The sequence below is a fragment of the Diorhabda sublineata genome, chromosome 6 (genome assembly GCF_026230105.1).
Source record: "Diorhabda sublineata isolate icDioSubl1.1 chromosome 6, icDioSubl1.1, whole genome shotgun sequence".
Classification (NCBI taxonomy): Eukaryota; Metazoa; Arthropoda; class Insecta; order Coleoptera; family Chrysomelidae; genus Diorhabda; species Diorhabda sublineata.
Genome location: NC_079479.1, coordinates 30,789,913 through 30,802,562, shown reverse-complemented (window position 1 = coordinate 30,802,562; position 12,650 = coordinate 30,789,913). Strand labels below are relative to the sequence as shown.

The 12,650-nt window shown below is 31.3% G+C and overlaps 1 protein-coding gene across 1 annotated transcript in view; it reads left to right on the top strand.

Annotated features, from left to right (window-relative positions):
• Positions 1-8,327: 8,327 nt before the first annotated feature.
• Positions 8,328-12,650, top strand: part of LOC130445105 (prothoracicostatic peptide) — a 50,820-nt gene continuing 46,497 nt past the window's right edge. The window contains exon 1 of the mRNA XM_056780616.1: positions 8,328-8,495. The gene's annotated coding sequence lies outside the window, so the exon portion shown is untranslated. The remainder of the gene's footprint in view (positions 8,496-12,650) is intronic.

Sequence of the window (12,650 nt, the reverse complement as noted above, 5' to 3'; positions counted from 1 at the left end):
TATTTGGATGAAATTTGATTGCCGTTTGATTAAACCAAGAAATTCAAGTTTTCTTATCAAAAAGCACGTGTTGGTTATAATTTCACATTACGTGCTTGTGTAATGCAGTGTAACAGTTTGACGTGTACTGGCATGGGCGTAGATCCGTGATTGGGATACAATCGATAATCTTTTCGAATAAAGTGTGATGAAAGGTTTTTGTCTCATTAATTCATTTAAGATATACTAATGAAACCTTTTATCTAGATTACGTTATTGTAGATATAAATTCCGTATTTCTAAAAATAATTTTTTTAATCAAGTACCAAAAATTAAATTTGTCATCTTTCCTTTAGTCCTTATTCACGAATAAGAGAGTATTAAAATAATAAAGCATTCGTAAACCATAGGTGTATCTATAATAATATTTACACCTAATTAACCTTCTTATAACTTTCAAACAACTGGAGGTAAAAACGTGGAATTTTTTTATTTTTTTCACGAGGTATGTTGAGAACATTTTGTTTTATAGATATGAGGGATTGAAATTTCAACATTTGAACAACGTTATCTTTATGAATGATAAATTTAATATAAAAACTCACCAATATAAGTGGAGTTGCTTCTTACAAATCCAAATTGGAATCATATGATGAACTGTCGCAACTAAAATTTACAATGAGTGGATTGATCATTTCATTAGTAATAATATTCAATTTCTTTAATCGTATAGTTAACTTTTTAACCAGTTTTCAAGCTTGACATAATTTACAGCTTCCGAAAACAACTGGTTGATGACCCATTTTTCTTTGGAACTTCATCCTTTATCTGTGCTTATCCCAGTTGAATCGGGTTCGGTTCGCAATGATATGTGATGTAACAATCGTCATTCCACGATTTTCTCTAATATTAGTTAATTTTTCTCGTTGTAACTAAACGATGATAAATTAAAATGGAAATACATAGCGATAATTTCAAAATGAAGCATGAAACTATTTCCAAGTCGAAACTACTGAACTTAAATAACACTGCATATCGAGATCGATGAAACATTTTAATCATTAAATGTTTCTGAAATTATAAACCCGGACGAAGTTAAGTTCAATATATTCCAGTAAAATTTCGTTACACTAAACGTTTATCCCGGAAAATAATGCGCTTAATAATTGTCTACCCTTTCCGGAATAAGTTTGTTAAAATTATTTGGCTATCGCCCTAATTTGTTTTCCGGATTCGAAGGCCTTATATCCTTAATCATCAATCCCAAAAGATGATGTATTAAATGGATACCAAGAATAAATTAAACGGTATGAAACGTTAAAATAGTATTTTATGCAACAGTAATGTAAAAATATTTAATAAAACGAGGATGTGATAGGATATGAAACTATCCTCAGGTACTAATCATTTTCAACAAGAAGATGCTTTCATTTATTCTGGATATATATTAAATGTTCGACACTAAGATTTCTGAACCTAATAACAACTAAGTACAACGGACACGAAGTGAAATATTGTGAAACAAAAAACGAAATGTCTATTAATAGAAATGTTAATTGACGATATTGATAATAAATAGGTAGCATTTAACTAATCAAAATTGTATTTCACTGATAAAATATAATAAATGCTTGTTCATTATCTATAAATACAGTGAATGAAAAAACAAAAACTATGTCTCATAAGTATCGTCGATTTTCATATCGCACCTCTTCTCAAATAGTGTTGTAAATCAAAAAATTGAAAAATCTCTCTTATTGTGGTCATAAAACTTCAAACGCTCATTACTCGATAGTCGTTTTTTTTGACTTTTGACACTATTTGAGCAGAGATGCAATATGTGAAAATTCCTACTCCACAATTCCAAATGTCGTACCAAACATCGGCATTTAAAATCATTAGGTAAGATCTATAACACTTGTGGAATAGTGCTTTACGATTTAACCGAGATTTAAGCGAAACCTCGAGTAAAATAGAAACAGTGAAGGTTTTCTTCACGTAACTAATACGTCATCAACAATATTCATACGAATAAAATCAAAATTTGTGTCAACTCAGTAGAAATAATCGTTATCACTAATATTCCAAAAGTCGGCCTTTTACGAATTGATAATTAAAAAAAGAATCCAATTTTCTTAATTGTTTATATATGTACAAAATACAAATTAAATATTAGCCTTGCTCGCTTATTACTGAAGAGCTGAGTTAAAATCACACTTAATGAACTAATTTATATTAGAACGTTTTTTTTTTGATGGACTATAGGTCTTAAATAGACAATTCTCAAACAGCTTGAAATACGCCGTTTTGGTAAACATGTTATCAGCATGTGGGCAATATACAATAGTTATTTGTATGCCAAGGGCTGAAAGTTTGTTGACACGAGACCAAAGTGGTATTCCAGCCGCGGCGTACACAACATTTTTTAGACGACGCATAAGATCCAAAACTTTTTCAATTACACTGAAGAGAAAGAATAAATAATAGAGAATTATAAACATTTTATTTATGGCACAATATAATGTAAACTGTCAACTGTCAACATTGAAGTGGTTAGAGTCACATTTAAGGAAGTTAAAGTTGTCTACTCCAGAGCGTCCCGAAATTGTTTTGCAGTACGGAACTGTCACTTTCACTACATGGAACACTAAAAACGCAACTTTCGGTATGTAAATAAATACAGAACGAACAACTTTCAGATGGCGTCGTCTAAAAATAAAAATGACCATAACAAATGTCAGAAATGAAATACATATAAGTATAGTTCTTCCAAAATTAATTGAAGAAGTCATTTATGCGAGGAACAATCAATATTTCATAAATACGCACGGTACTCATACCAAATTAAGACATGAAAAAACATTTAACAAACCATCAGTCCCACTCATTATTTATATTGTTTACCAATAAAAACATCTAAACGTAAACTTAAATGCATTTCTATTGGCCTAAGCTATCGGAAGGCGTATTTACACAATTTCTTTGAAATACACCTACTATACATAAATTTCTTTAAATAAATAGAAATATGGCGTTCTTTAGACCAGTAAGAATAAAGACAGGTATGAATTTAATAATAACAGCAAGTTATTTTAAATAAATTCGAATGTTTAAAAAAGGAAAATATTTAACAATCTGATAATGCAATCATAATAAGAATTGCTGAATAGACAAGAGTAAATAAATTTTCCATTTATCGAGTATTCACGAAAGGGGTTGCTGTGGATCAGCACAGAACCGAAAAACATGTAAAGAAAAACTGAAATCAGTTGACAAAGCTACTCAATATTTTATAAGTAGGACAATTTATAGTTTATATAAGTAGAGCAAGGTTGCCACATTAGAAGTAGTAGGTAGCAGATTATCCAGAATACAATTATACCATTTTAGAAACATTGCGTCAAATTTTGTTAGGCAATAACCGAATCTTCAAAGATCGTTCGATGGTGACAAGATTATTCGCGTCAGATAAAAGACTACCGAAGTTCTAATAGACGAATGGGGTACAAAAAGGGCTCAGTTCACGTCTGGTACCCTGTTTAAACTACCAAACTTCCTTACAGGCAGGTACATTTTACTCGTCTAGATAAATTAAAAATACAGAAAGTAAAATTCGGACTGATTTATCTTAATCAATGCAATTTTGTTGACTCTGTGTTCCAAGTTAATCACTTCTAATTAAAAACAAAAAGTCCCAGTGTAACTTCTTAAGAAGTATTTTTATTCCCCATTCAAAGCACAGTAAAAGAAAAATGGGGTCAATTAATTATAGAAACAAATTGGAAAATTCGGAAACAACCATTGAACTGTGATTCGCTCTGAAAATAAGGGGGTAATATCAATTCAATTATCTATATAGATAAAAAATTTTAATTTTAAAAATCATGTGAGTGTTAAGCATAAAAATCTAAAAAACTCGACAGTTCTATTGGGGTGTTTATTCATAAAATGAAATAATATGATTGATCTCACGCTCTAGTGAAACATTAAAATTTGTGATTGAAAGTCTTTGGAATCAAATTTCGAAGTGAAGTTATGATTAACATGATTAAATTAAGTTAGTTCATCATGACGTGATATTTAACTGTGATAATAGTTTTAGTTTAAGTGAGCTAAGTAGCACAGGTAGAACAGGTAGCAAGCAGTAACCTCAAAAATGGTAAAGCACCAGGACCGGGTAATATACCGCCCCAAGTATTAAAAGCATTAGAAAACCCATCATCGTTCAGGCCCATCTGTCTTTTCGATGTAGAGGGAAAATTGCACAAGCACCTGATTCTCGAAAAAAAGAAAGAAATACAGCGTTCTGGACGTTTAACGAAATGGTAATACGGATTCAGGAAAGGTTGACAAACGTGGCAACATAAATAGTAAAACAAATATTTGAGGTTAAAACACGATTTTACATACAGATCTTGAAACAAAGGTAGTGGGGCTGGCACTTAGTTATCTCACTCATAGAGAATCAAATTACACCACAACTGACACTGTATAACGCACTCGCTGTTCCATGAGTTCGGCGCGATGGAAAAATCAAGTATTCAACTTCAAATAAATTATTATGGATATGGAAAACATGAAAGAATCAAATTACACCACAACTGACACTGTATAACGCACTCGCTGTTTTTAGATTGTATACTTTATGTCAAAATTTTCATCTTTACCTTACTCATCTCCAACCCTAGATAGTAGTGCAACGTCAAGGCTGTTTCAAAAACTTAAAACCCAAATAGAACCACCAAATAGAAAACATAAGAACCACGCCGCTATGTAGAAATTGGTCCGATTTCAAGACATATATGTAAGACCGTGGGCTAGACCATCTTCGAACTGGAAGATATAGAAAACCTAGCAATAGGACAAAATAATTGGAGAGAAAAAGCTGCAAAGAAAATACAGTATAAGGATTAAGCAAGCCTAAAAAAATTTAGGGGATCATATTCATGGGAAATTAGATCATTCAACTTGATAATGCATCATATAATGAGATTATTGTGACCGAATTTATGACCAAAACAGTTTAACTTGGATAAATCGATGATATTTAAAGAGAAGGCTGAATCAATTTTTAGGTTCTGTTTCAACCGGAGTACGTGTAACATCTTCAGATTTAAAATATGAGTATTGTTGAATAATGGTAGTAAAGCCGGCCCTGTCTGGTGATAATGAAATTCTAAAATATGGTGAAGTGGAATCCGTTTGAGGTTTATTTTCATATATGTTTTGTTTACATTGTTTTTTTGAACTAATTACAAGGAAGGTCTTTTTGTTTATTTGTTTTGTGTTTATGATTTCACCCCACCGATAGAAATAGTATAAGTAAATAAGAAAAACATTACAATGTTAATACCATACTTTTCAAAATAGAAATGAAGCTGAAACTCTTTGTCAGGTACGGGAAATTTCGTGAAAATTATCGATTTTTTATCAAATCACAGTTCAGTCAACAAAAAACAAACTTCAATTTTCAATTTAGGGAATAATAACATTGTTTCAAATAACAATCAAAAACTTTCTTTCAGGCAGTAAATTGCTTCTAATTAATTTACCTACCTTTTCAGAAGAAACACGTGATTAGCTTTAATCTCAAGACACATTCGAAAGTCACAATTGAGTGAAGTTTCATTATTTACAATAAGTAGAAGCTTTAGACTATCGCGAGTTTTCGAAACTCGAGAAGTATTTTTATAGCTTAGAATTAGGATTCAATAATATACTTGAAAATTGATACATGCCTAAATTAACAAAAAATTAATTCTTACTCCCAAATTGAATAAATTCTCCTTTCAGGAACTGAATTATTTTATTCACTTGACATGTTGAATTTGAAATATCTTTCAAGTTGAATTTTATACGGAGCCGATAATTTCTTGTGGCCTAATTTTGATACTCAGTGTGTGACTAATAAGTGAAGAGACTAGCGCTGCTACAGAACAAGTATACATGTCCAAAAGTTAAGGACTTTCGTCTGTTTAGCCTGAAGCTTACTCCTTCGAATACGATATCTACCGTGTCTGTAGACAAACCAGTGTAGCCGTGACCTTTTTTATCGCGTCCACGTGTTTTTGAATGGTTTAAGTGTTTTCAAGATGTCCGAGAAGATGTGGAAGATGATACACGTTCAGGTTGGCCTTCCACATCAAAAACGGATGCAAATACTGAAAAAGTCGGTAAACTTATTCGATCTTACCATCGGCTAAGTATTCCTGCGATTACTGAATATATAGGAGTTGACAAAGATTGTCAAAGAAAGGAGTTAACATGAAAATTTTAACATGCGAATAGTGTGTGCAAAATTGGTACCTCAAATCCTTACATTTGAACAAGAAGATCGCAAAAATATTTGTATTGACCCTTGAATACGATTGAAAACAACTCAAGCATATTAGACAAGATAATAACGTGCAATCTGCATTGAAATGAACAAAAATACGGCGCGCATCCTGAAAGAACTGTCCTGCACTGTTTCGAATAATGGAAGATTCGCATGGAGTGATGTAGGAAAAGGAAAAAATAGCAACAGTCTCGTATGTTTCACTGTCAGCTTCGTGTGTCAATGTTGGCAACTAGCAATGTTGGCGGAGATACTGGCTTTAGATAATGTGAGTCGAGTCTTACTTCACCTGGATATAAAAATAATGTTTTTTTTTATTCCATCGAATCGTTTAGTACATGTGATGAGTTAACTCAAATTTTCTAACATATTCTTGTTTGCACTTGATAAAATCTAATCTAATAACAGTTTTCTAATTTAAAATGTTGTATCCCACTGATCAGCTGAGTTAGACCTTTTGTTGTTAATGAAAATCTTATTTTTGGCCTATTTCTAACGAATCATGCATGATGCACGAAACGGATTCCTCAAAGGTAGAGTGAAATTTGATTTACCATCAAACAACTTATAGATAAAGCTGTCCGCGAAGATACCGATGCATTCTTTGGATTTATTGATATGGAGATAGTTTTTGACAAAAACATGGAGAAGCTTGGAAAGAAAAAAAAGTTACGAAATGGTTTCATGAGCTTTCATAAATAAAATATCAACTATGCAATCAATAATAAAAGCCTAATTTCGGAGACTTTTCTAATAACAGAAGGAGTAAGACAAGGTGGTAACTTGAGTCAACTGCTTTTCAACATGGATGAAATAATACTCAACAACTCAAAGGAAATGTACGTTGGATATAAGGATACGCAAGTAGTAAAAATATATGAAGCATATATGCTGATTATAGCAAAAAACATCCATGATCTACGGAAAATCTATGTCATCTGGAACAATATATTCAAGAATTTAAAAAATATATTGAATTCGTCTGTTCACTCAACCCATATTCCACTGTTGCAATAACTCTTTGTTAATTTGGAACCTCCAGTATAAATTTTATAAAGGTGAGTGTGTATTATGTGTTTAATAATTCGGTAATTAAAATCTTTCTCTATTTGGTATTTACAACATTCTTATAGCTATAAATCTACACTTAAAGTTTTCTTCTTTGGTCTTTTAATGGACATAAAGTTTTGAATCACCCCGGTAAGTGGCTCGTTTCAGTCACAGCTCTACAATATCCTCTTATAAACACTGATAACTGCAAATGCCCGGTAGTGTCGGCACGCAACTTTAAGATCGATTCCAATCAATCCGACGAGAGTATATTTTGTCTATATATAATATATATAATATTATATAAATAACTTTCTAAATAGTGGAAAAATGTTACTTTCCATCGATATGTTACATTATGTCATATTTTGATGGAATAGTTGCTAAAATTTGAATTAATAAATCAGATTGTATTGAAAATATCAATCAAATGAGGAAGTTGTCATTGTCATTTTGAGATTGTAGAAAAACCGTTATATAAAAATGGCATAGAAAGGCCGGAGAAGGGAATTTGGTAATATGACTAAAAACATCTACCACACACACAAAAATATTGGAGAATTATTGTTCGAATTTTTCAATTAACAGTAATTTCAAGACTAATTTCTTGTAAACATGTAAACTGACTCAATTTTGATATGTTTTGAAAATGAATAACTTACAGTTATAATTAGTTATATCCAATTAAAATAGGTTAACAAGAATTACCATAAAGAAAGCTGTGAACTGAATTTGTTGTAAAAACTTTCAATTTAAAATGATTGCTAATCGATTCTGCACAACATAAAATCAGATATAAAAACCAATTAATGTCCCAAACAGACGAAATATTTTAAGTCGTTGATCAATTATCACTAATGTTATCAATGAAAACCCTTCTCGAAAACGATGACCTTATCCTGGTGGGGGTAAAAACGAAAAGAGATTTTCTGTATATAAAGTGGAAAACTGGGCGCATCGCGTACCTATTTGGCGGAGTGACTTCAATTCGAATATTCTCCACTGTGCGTTCTGCCACAGATCGTTCTGCGCTCTTATCCACGATTTAAATACATGAAAGTTGTTTGAAGTTATTGAGTTCGCGAAAAGTGCGCGACTTGCTTCCAGAAGAAATTTGCAAAGCTTGAGCGTAAGTTCAATCTACTTTATTTTATAATAAACAAATATTTGCGAGATTTTTTCGCTTTGTATTTTATACCCACCGCTAATAATATCCCAGAAATAAAGTTTCCATACATCGAAATAAGGAAATAACTTTTCAGTAATAAATTTATCTAATCATAAATCAGAAGAATCTTTCTTGCGCCAAAGTTTTCCTTTCGACGCTTCGTGCTTATTGGTACAAATGAAATTTGATTGAAGAAATATATATTCGACATAACTTTAAAACATCTCTAAATTTTTTATAAAAACTTAATATATCTGAGTGATTCTATTATTAATTATTAATTACAGATGTTAAAAAGTTGTACATCAGAATCAAACATTCAGTTAATTATTTCATTTTCTTGACTTTGCTTCGTAATCTCGCTCGATATAATTTTGATTTGAATTTTAGGAGCTTAAATATTTCAAATTGTTCGTTCACACGGCAATTAAAACTCACTTCAGCCACAATTATTCAATTTAAATGCTTTACCATAAATTGATTAGAAGTAGTATAATTTCCACGTGAAATTTATTGTAACAATCCATATTGAAGTTTAAAATCAAGCACTTTTAAGAATGGAAGGTGCAAAAAAATCATTTTTATATGGTATTATTCTTTAAGAAAGTCTTAATACTTATTCAGTCTAACAATATTTACACTTTGTTTATATAACAGTATTCTGAGATAAAAATAAACTGCTTCACGATTGAATAAATTCTGTTTAATTTTTTCATGTTTTGCGTAAATCCCACAGAGATTTCCTATTACTACTTCCATAGCTAGGAGAATGGCTACATTGCTGTATACTTTATTAAATTTTACTTTTAGACAGATCCTGTCTTATGAATATCTCAATTTATCGGTAATCTGTACACAATATTTTATAATATTATAGTAAAATATACAATATAATTCTGAAATTAAGCGTAAATTTCAAAAAATCACAGCATACGAGTACTGCAAATCGAATGAAAGAAAAATACATTCCAGCTTCGTTAAGTCAAACCGCTATGTGAAGCGTAAAAATTTTGAGTTTTGGAAACTTGAGTCATCGAAAATTAAGTATACATATTCGTTATTTCCTGTGAATTAACATTAATATTAATAACAATCACCTTACTTTTGGAATAACCCCATAAACCATTCAAAAATTTCAAAGTAATAAACTTTATAATAAAATTCTTTTTATATTGTCAAGAGAAGGTCGAAAGGGTGTGTGCATGCGATGAGTGTGTACTTGCAAGTACCTAATATGTTCAATATTCTTTAACTGTGATTTATTGTTTCGTTGTTTATGATTGTAGTTTAGTCCAAGTGAACCCTCTGAAACGTAAATACGTGTTGTGATGTATACTTTTAGTATTAAGACATCTTTTTGTAGTTTGTATACGTTCTCGCAAATTCAGACTTGTAAGTTTGAAAATATGTAAAACTAAGGAACTACCGGTGGAATCTTGTGGATTATTTGCCACTGCCATTGCCACCTAATGAAAAATACCTCGACGTACCGTAGATTACAACGTGAAATAATATGCATCCACCAGGAGCTTTGGGCTCGAAAAACCACAACCACAATAAACGTATTGTATTGATCAGTAAACGTGATCGGCGACAGACGAGTCCAGAGATAGCAGCTCAGATCAATTAATCCAAGGGTCTGCCTTTGAGTACATCTACGAAACGAAACCTCTTTTAAGACGTCAAAATAAGGTTGGAGTGGATTGAAGACCATAAAAATTAAATGAAGAGTCAGAGAGAGTTTTATGGAATGATTAGGCAAAGTTTGAGGTTTTTGGATTTAAGAAGAGTTTGGGTGCAAGTCAAAAGGAAACAGATGTTAGATCCATGTGTAATGCCGACTGTGAAACACGGCTCGGTGTTGAAAATTGATGGGATTGATGGTCAGCACCTGATAGGTAGGAAATTTATCTTTCCAATCATTCGTAGAAGCTATGCGAATAGTACGCGCGAACTTCTGACATCATAATGGCTTCTATTGTTACTTAACATCTCATTTAAGTCATATAAGTTAAGGGCTTTAGTTTTGTATACAATGCTTTTGAGATTTCCATAAAAATGGGCTCTGATCAGGAGATCGTACTGACCATTCTATCGATTCGCGTCTCCCTATCCACCAATTGGAAACATTTGGTTCAAGTACTGCCAGCTTCAAAGCTTCCACTTTATTATTTTGTAGCAGCTATAAATATTTTTCTGCATTCAAATTGTCATTAATGTAAAAGGAATCGAACGATATGATTTCCAAAAACTCTTTCAGAATAATGCTTATGTTATTTTATTACCATAAAATGTAAATGTGCTCTCATGAGAAAACAAAAACATCATCTGATTGGATTGAATTGTTATCTAAAATTTCCAGAAAAATACGCTTTGTCTTAATTCTACTATTTTTCCTTAATAATCAAAAAATTCATTTGTGACTAACGTGGAACAGTGGGGCTTCTTTTCGACCAAAAGTATGAGGATTTTCTAGGGATATAGAGGGTAAATTTGGAAATTTTCTTGAAATAACTTCCTTAAACGAAATTCAAACGACAATAGCACTGACACTGATGACTATTACCATACAAGTAGGCATCAAGTTACTAGTGTTATAAGTTTTTAACTACAATCATTTATACGTTTTATTTCACGTGAATAGTCATCTGTGGAAAGGCTCTAAATCCACACGTTTCGAATTTTCCACTAGGATAAAACACAATTACAGCTCTTTCCATTTCATTGAATGAGTTTTCGTTTTTACAAGTGAAAATAGTAATATGAAAATGATACTGGTTGGAAATTTCCTTCTATAACTTCAGATTTTTCAGAGAATTATGATTTGAATGATGTAATTCGTATACACCAATCACTTGTATGTACTTTTGAGGATGTAGAAATTATCACCAGACAAAATGTTTTCAACTAAAAATCTCAATGATACTCTATAAAACGGTTCAGAGATTAAAAGCTTAGTCAAACAAATGTTGTAAACGCAAAGCATTCACATCGTGTAATCAAGATGTCAAACAAATTTTCAACGAATCCGGAAAATGTGGTTCAGACGTAGGACTATTAGTTTTATACGCTACATCACGTTTATATAGAAAGAGTAAATGGATACATGAAATTAGCAATATCACCATTTATGTCGTGAACGTTCAAGTTATTTCAATATTAATTCCACCCAAAAAATGGGATAAAATGTTTTTATGAAGTTTTTCATTAGAAAAATGTGAATATAAATAAAAAGCAATACACTCAATATCTTCTTATTTGTTCTATTCAAATAATCTACAATGATTTCTCAAAAATATAAATTCACAATACTCTGATGAACTTCAAAGTACCATTAATGTGTTTTAACTAATCTTTATTGGAAAAGTAAAGGATTTAGGTATGAAACGGCAAAAATTTATTTACTGCTGAACAGCGCGGAAACAAATTAATCATTTTGCCAAAAATTTATTCACTTTGCTCTGTTTGTTTTTGTGAATGAATCTGCGGCATAATTTTGATTTCAATTTTTACGTATTTAAACACCTCGATCCCTTTTCGAACTTGAAATGGGTATATTTAATGTTGAAATAGACCGAAATCTCCATTTTGAATTATTAGTTATTCTCAAACCGATTTCAAAAGAAATAGTTCAAACGTGCTCGCTGTCTGCATACGTTTGAGGCATATTTCACTCCAAAATATCATAGAATCTAAATACAATATGAAAAACAGATGATCCCAAAAGACCACAATGTGTAGTGGTTCCGAATTCACAATAATTTATAGAATATAACTTGATGAATTCTATAATATAAACATTGAAACACATTCCATGGCATGTAAATTGTTTTTCTTGACTTTGATTCGTTGTGTGCTTATTTAACTGTGAGTGAATCTGTAATCTAATGAATAATTACAAATTCCAGTATGAATGTTGTAAACGAACCGAGAGAAACAACAAATTAATATAGAAAGTTACTTTATATCGAGTTATTTTTCCTAAAAACAATAATGAATTTCGAAATGTTTTTGTAAATACTATTTACTAACGAATTCATTAAAATGTTTTCGTTTTTCAACTAAGCCAAATACACAAATTATGGCAGACCTTCCACGAGATAGAGTCATCCCTAC